This window comes from Schistocerca serialis, unplaced genomic scaffold (genome assembly GCF_023864345.2).
Source record: "Schistocerca serialis cubense isolate TAMUIC-IGC-003099 unplaced genomic scaffold, iqSchSeri2.2 HiC_scaffold_1145, whole genome shotgun sequence".
Classification (NCBI taxonomy): Eukaryota; Metazoa; Arthropoda; class Insecta; order Orthoptera; family Acrididae; genus Schistocerca; species Schistocerca serialis.
Window position 1 is genome coordinate 32501 of NW_026047343.1, and position 7500 is coordinate 40000.

Consider the following 7500-nt stretch of genomic DNA (forward strand, 5'->3'; position numbering starts at 1 on the left):
TGTCCTGGCTGGCTGCCCGGCGGTATATCTGGAGGAGTCGATTCGCCCCTTTGGGCGCTCGGGCTCCCGGCAAGCGCGCGCGGTTCTTCCCGGATGACGGACCTACCTGGCCCGGCCCCGGACCCGCGCCGCTGTTGGCTCGGGATGCTCTCGGGCGGAATAATCGCTCCCGTCAGCGGCGCTTCAGCTTTGGACAATTTCACGACCCGTCTTGAAACACGGACCAAGGAGTCTAACATGTGCGCGAGTCATTGGGCTGTACGAAACCTAAAGGCGTAATGAAAGTGAAGGTCTCGCCTTGCGCGGGCCGAGGGAGGATGGGGCTTCCCCGCCCTTCACGGGGCGGCGGCCTCCGCACTCCCGGGGCGTCTCGTCCTCATTGCGAGGTGAGGCGCACCTAGAGCGTACACGTTGGGACCCGAAAGATGGTGAACTATGCCTGGCCAGGACGAAGTCAGGGGAAACCCTGATGGAGGTCCGTAGCGATTCTGACGTGCAAATCGATCGTCGGAGCTGGGTATAGGGGCGAAAGACTAATCGAACCATCTAGTAGCTGGTTCCCTCCGAAGTTTCCCTCAGGATAGCTGGTGCTCGTACGAGTCTCATCCGGTAAAGCGAATGATTAGAGGCCTTGGGGCCGAAACGACCTCAACCTATTCTCAAACTTTAAATGGGTGAGATCTCCGGCTTGCTTGATATGCTGAAGCCGCGAGCAAACGACTCGGATCGGAGTGCCAAGTGGGCCACTTTTGGTAAGCAGAACTGGCGCTGTGGGATGAACCAAACGCCGAGTTAAGGCGCCCGAATCGACGCTCATGGGAAACCATGAAAGGCGTTGGTTGCTTAAGACAGCAGGACGGTGGCCATGGAAGTCGGAATCCGCTAAGGAGTGTGTAACAACTCACCTGCCGAAGCAACTAGCCCTGAAAATGGATGGCGCTGAAGCGTCGTGCCTATACTCGGCCGTCAGTCTGGCAGTCATGGCCGGTCCTTGCGGCCGGCCGCGAAGCCCTGACGAGTAGGAGGGTCGCGGCGGTGGGCGCAGAAGGGTCTGGGCGTGAGCCTGCCTGGAGCCGCCGTCGGTGCAGATCTTGGTGGTAGTAGCAAATACTCCAGCGAGGCCCTGGAGGGCTGACGCGGAGAAGGGTTTCGTGTGAACAGCCGTTGCACACGAGTCAGTCGATCCTAAGCCCTAGGAGAAATCCGATGTTGATGGGGGCCGTCATAGCATGATGCGCTTTGTGCTGGCCCCCGTTGGGCGAAAGGGAATCCGGTTCCTATTCCGGAACCCGGCAGCGGAACCGATACAAGTCGGGCCCCTCTTTTAGAGATGCTCGTCGGGGTAACCCAAAAGGACCCGGAGACGCCGTCGGGAGATCGGGGAAGAGTTTTCTTTTCTGCATGAGCGTTCGAGTTCCCTGGAATCCTCTAGCAGGGAGATAGGGTTTGGAACGCGAAGAGCACCGCAGTTGCGGCGGTGTCCCGATCTTCCCCTCGGACCTTGAAAATCCGGGAGAGGGCCACGTGGAGGTGTCGCGCCGGTTCGTACCCATATCCGCAGCAGGTCTCCAAGGTGAAGAGCCTCTAGTCGATAGAATAATGTAGGTAAGGGAAGTCGGCAAATTGGATCCGTAACTTCGGGATAAGGATTGGCTCTGAGGATCGGGGCGTGTCGGGCTTGGTCGGGAAGTGGGTCAGCGCTAACGTGCCGGGCCTGGGCGAGGTGAGTGCCGTAGGGGTGCCGGTAAGTGCGGGCGTTTAGCGCGGGCGTGGTCTGCTCTCGCCGTTGGTCGGCCTCGTGCTGGCCGGCGGTGCAGGATGCGCGCGCCTGCGCGGCGTTCGCGCCCCGGTGCTTCAACCTGCGTGCAGGATCCGAGCTCGGTCCCGTGCCTTGGCCTCCCACGGATCTTCCTTGCTGCGAGGCCGCGTCCGCCTTAGCGTGCTCCTCCGGGGGCGCGCGGGTGCGCGGATTCTCTTCGGCCGCCATTCAACGATCAACTCAGAACTGGCACGGACTGGGGGAATCCGACTGTCTAATTAAAACAAAGCATTGCGATGGCCCTAGCGGGTGTTGACGCAATGTGATTTCTGCCCAGTGCTCTGAATGTCAACGTGAAGAAATTCAAGCAAGCGCGGGTAAACGGCGGGAGTAACTATGACTCTCAAAGAATAAGTGGTGGCCCTTCCGCTGAAGGTGCCACCCCAACTCCCCCAGCACCTAGCCGGCCAACCGGCCGTGCCGAAAATCTTGTACCTTTTGCAGCTGTATACGCCTGTAGTGAGTGCCACCGCAGCTTCACCACCAAGAATGGTCTCGGGGTCCATCGCCGCCGCCAACATCTTGCGGCCGCCAACGCGGAGATCGTGACGGAGAGGCATCGCGCGAGGTGGACGGAGGAAGAAGTCCTGTCGCTCGCCAAGGCGGAGGCCGAATTGTTCCTTGAGAGGGACGCCCGGTTCTTCTTTGTTAATCAAGAGCTCATCAGGATGTTCCCCGACCGAACGCTTGAGGCAATCAAGTGCCGACGGCGGCAAGCTGCCCACAAGCAGCTTGTCCGCCAGTTCATGGAGGCGCTTGAGATCGGTCGGGGGGAAGAGCCGGCGTCCCGCCGGGGAGCAGCGAGCCCGCCGCCTGACGCGGGCGAGGCCGCTGCGCCGCCCGTCGACGCAGCCGAGGACTTCGCGGCCGACACCACCGGGCCGCCGCCGGAGGGGCCGACTGACGCCGCCATCTGGGAGCATCTGGCGGGGCTACCTGCTTCCGCCCAGCGTTTCTCTGCCCTGGATCGAGTCATAGGTCTGGGGCGGGGCACGCCGCCCGATGTCATCCTGGGCATGCTCCCGGATGCCCTTGCGTCGGTCGGGTCCAGAGGGGAGAGATCGATCACCAGGACACAGCGGCCGCGCCAACCATCGAAGCGGCCGCCTGCCGCGCCGCCGACGCAGAAGCGCAAGCGGCGCCGCTGGGAATACGCAAGAACGCAGGATGCCTTCCGACGGTCGCGTGCACGTTGCGTGCGCGGCCTCTTGGATGGCACCCTGCTCCAGCCGCCACCTGCCATCCCTGGTCTGCTGGACTTCTGGGCGGACCTCTTCACTAAGAAGCCCGTCTCCACTGCGGGCTTCATCCGTGACCGCCTCCTCCCGCACTCGGAGCCTGTCGCTCTTGAGTGCCTATGGGGGCCGGTCACACATGAGGAGGTCGCCGCCGCGTTGCCGCCCAGGGGATCAGCAGCTGGGCCTGACGGCCTTACCCCAGCGGAGTTGCGGCGCCTGCCGCATGAAGTCCTGGTGAAAGTGATGAATCTCTTCCTTCTGGCCCGCGCCCTTCCGGAACGCCTGCTTCGCGCGCGGACGTCCCTTCTCCCGAAAACGGCTGCACCAACATCCCCCGCTGACTTTCGCCCCATTACGGTCTGCTCGGTGTTGGCGCGGACCTTTCACAAGGTTCTCGCGTCACGCCTGATGCGCGCTTGTGCTGTGGACGAACGTCAGCGGGCATTCATCCCTCGGGATGGGATGTTGGAAAATACTTTCATCTTGGACACTGCTCTCACCGACGCAGTCCGCTCCTGCCGCTCTGTCTTTGTGGCATCGATCGACGTATCGAAGGCATTCGATTCGGTGGATCATGCTGCCCTTCGCCCCGTGCTGAAGGCGCATGGCCTACCGGATTGCTTTGTCGAGTATGTCGAGCGGTGCTACGAGGGCAGCACGACAGTGATAGCGGACGGCGCCGGCGTGGGCGTGTCTGTGCAGCCAGCACGGGGCGTTCGCCAGGGCGATCCCCTCTCCCCCCTCCTGTTCAACTTTGCGGTGGACTACGTTTTAGGCCAACTGCCCTCCCACATCGGAGCTCGGATCCTCGGTCGCAGAGTCAACGCTGCGGCCTTTGCAGATGACGTCTTGCTGTTTGCAGCGACCCCGAGGGGCTTGCAGTCCCTCATCGACGCAGCTACCGCAGCCCTCGCCCACCTGGGGCTGCAGATCAACGCCCGGAAGTGTTTCACCCTCGCCTTAGTCGCGTCAGGGCGCGAGAAGAAGGTGAAGGTGGACAGCAATGTCACCTTCACAGCAGGCAACACCACCTTGCCTGCCCTGCGTGTGGGTGAAACCTTCCGGTACCTGGGGCTGCAATTTTCCACGGCGGGTCGCTGTGTCTTCAACCCACGTCGCCACCTGGTGGAGCAGCTTGACGTCATCTCCCGAGCTCCGCTGAAGCCGCAACAGCGCCTCCACGCTCTCACCAACGTACTTCTCCCTGGCCTGTACCACGGGCTGGCCCTCAGCCGCACCCGGGTGGGTGCATTGAAGTCGGCCGACGTCACCATCCGGGCCGCCGTCAGGAGATGGTTCCGCCTTCCGGCGGACACCCCCCTGGGATACTTCCACGCTCCTGTTGCCCAGGGGGGCCTCGGCATTCCATCTTGCCGATGGATGGGTCCAACCCTCCGTCGGTCCCGTCTCCTGGCGCTGAAGAAGATAGGGCCAGCCTGCGACGGTGCAGGCATGGAGGAGGTGCAGCGTGAGATCGAGGTGCTGGAGCGCCACCTAATGTGGGAGGGCCACCTCCTCAAATCGTCAACGCAGGTTGGGGAAATGTGGGCGGCGCGCCTACACATCGCCATTGACGGTGCGGCGCTGTCATCTTCTGCCGCCGTCAGTGGCCAACATCAGTGGGTCGCCGACACCAGTCGCCTGCTATCTGGGCGTGAATACATCGACGCCCTCCGCGCCCGCATCAACGCCTTCCCTACGAAGGCACGGCGCAGTCGTGGGCGGGAGGCGGACACCAGATGCCGCGCGGGGTGCCAGGCCGTGGAGACCGCCAACCACGTACTTCAGGCTTGCTTTAGGACGCACGGGTCCCGGGTCAAGCGCCATGACGCTGTAGTGCGTTATGTCGCCCGTGGACTCGCGCAGAGGGGCTTCAATGTCTCTGTGGAGCCCCACCTCCGAACACCTGAGGGCATCCGCAAGCCTGACGTGGTGGCGGTCAAAGACGGCATCGCCCGTGTGGTCGACGCCCAGATAGTCGGAGACCACCTCCGGCTCGACTGGTGTCACTCCCAGAAGGCGGCCTACTACGACACGCCGTCCATCCGGCGTGCCATCTCCAACCTGCACCGTGACGTTGAGGAGGTGATTGTGTCCACCGCGACGTTGAACTGGAGGGGTGTATGGTCTCCAGCGTCGGCGAGGGATCTCGCCGCCTTAGGCTTCCGACCCCGAGAACTGGCGGTGCTGAGCACCAGAACACTACAGAGCTGCTGCAAAATGTACAAGATTTTCGAGCGTATGACGGCTCCTAGCCCGAAGCAGCGTGTCGGCGTCGGCTAGGCTGCTGGATATTTTTCTTCGCCTTGACTCCTGGGGCCTATCCACAGGAGGAATAAACCGTCTTTGTTCTTCCTTCTTTGTGTCTTTATTTTATGTTTTTTTTTTTTTGTTGTTGCTCTTCTGCACTAATATATATGTATATGTGTATGTTTGTTTTATACTTGTATCTTGTGGCACGCCCTGTAAGTCCCCACCTCGGTGGCGGACATGGCGTCAAACACCTGCCACGCACTATATATGTATATATTTTGTGTTATTCAAATTATTTTGAATAAAGACGGCTGTTGATGGCCAAGTGGCGGCGGTGTGGCTGCATCCGGACTTGGCTTTTCGAAGTGCGGTCTTGATGTAGTCGTGCTGCTGCTGCGAGGTGCCTTCCTTGGGTTATAGTTACAGGGAGAGTGATGCGCAATACATGGGCCTAGCCCTCTTAGCCTCTCCTCTCCTGCGGTCTTCTCCCCTTCTCGTGGGCCCGCTGATTTTCGCAGAGTGGAAGACCGCACCAGGGGCTTGGGGGGGTTACCAGCCCCCCCTCGCATTATCCCTTTATAGTTGGGGGCAGCCTACAAGAAACAAGAGATGGTGGCCCTTCCGCTGAAGGTGCCACCCCAGCTACCCCAGCACCTATCCGGCCAACCGGCCGTAACGAAAATGCGATAGTTTGTGTAGCTCCCTTTGCTTGCAGTGAGTGCCACCGCACTTTTACCACGAAGAACGGTCTCGGGGTCCATCGCCGCCGCCAACACCTTGCGGCCGCCAACGCTGAGATCGTGACGGAGAGGCATCGCGCGAGGTGGACGGAGGAAGAAGTCCTGTCGCTCGCCAAGGCGGAGGCCGAACTGTTCCTTGAGAGGGACGCCCGGTTCTTCTTCGTTAATCAAGAGCTTATTAGGATGTTCCCCGACCGAACGCTTGAGGCAATCAAGTGCCGACGGCGGCAAGCTGCCCACAAGCAGCTTGTCCGCCAATTCATGGAGGCGCTTGAGATCGGTCGGGGGGAAGAGCCGGCGTCCCGCCGGGGAGCAGCGAGCTCGCTGCCTGACGCGGGCGAGGCCGCTGCGCCGCCCGTCGACGCAGCCGAGGACTTCGCGGCCGACACCACCGGGCCGCCGCCGGAGGGGCCGACTGACGCCGCCATCTGGGAGCATCTGGCGGGGCTACCTGCTTCCGCCCAGCGTTTCTCTGCTCTGGATCGAGTCATTGGTCTGGGGCGGGGCACGCCGCCCGATGTCATCCTGGGCATGCTCCCGGATGCCCTTGCGTCGGTCGGGTCCAGGGGGGAGAGGTCGATCACCAGGGCACAGCGGCCGCGCCAATCATCCAAGCGGCCGCCTGCCGCCCCGCCGCTGCAGAAGCGCAAGAGGCGCCGCTGGGAGTTCGCGCGGACACAGGACGCCTTCCGCAGGTCGCGTGCACGTTGCGTGCGCGGCTTGCTGGACGGCACCCTGCTGCAGCCGCCACCTGCCATCCCCGGTCTGCTGGACTTCTGGGCGGACCTCTTCACGAAGAAGCCGATCTCCACCGCTGGCTTCATCCGTGACCGCCTTCTCCCGCACTCGGAGCCTGTCGCTCCTGAGTGCCTATGGGGGCCGGTCACACGTGAGGAGGTCGCTGCTGCCTTGCCGCCCAGGGGATCGGCGGCCGGGCCGGACGACCTGACTCCAGCGGAGCTGCGGCGCCTGCCGCATGAAGTCCTGGTGAAACTCTTGAACCTCTTCCTCCTGGCCCGCGCCCTCCCCGAGCGTCTGCTTCGCGCCCGGACGTCACTTCTCCCCAAAACGGCTGCACCAACATCCCCCGCTGACTTTCGCCCCATTACGGTCTGCTCGGTGTTGGCGCGGACCTTTCACAAGGTTCTCGCGTCACGCCTGATGCGTGCATGTGCTGTGGACGAACGTCAGCGGGCATTCATCCCCCGGGATGGGATGTTGGAAAACACCTTCATCTTGGACACTGCTCTCACCGACGCAGTCCGCTCCTGTCGCTCTGTTTTTGTGGCATCGATCGACGTCTCTAAAGCGTTCGATTCGGTGGACCATGCTGCCCTCCGCCCCGTGCTGAGGGCTCATGGCCTGCCGGATTGCTTTATTGAGTACGTCGAAAGGTGTTACGAGGGTAGCACGACGGTGATAGCGGGCGGCGCCGACGTGGGCGTGCCCC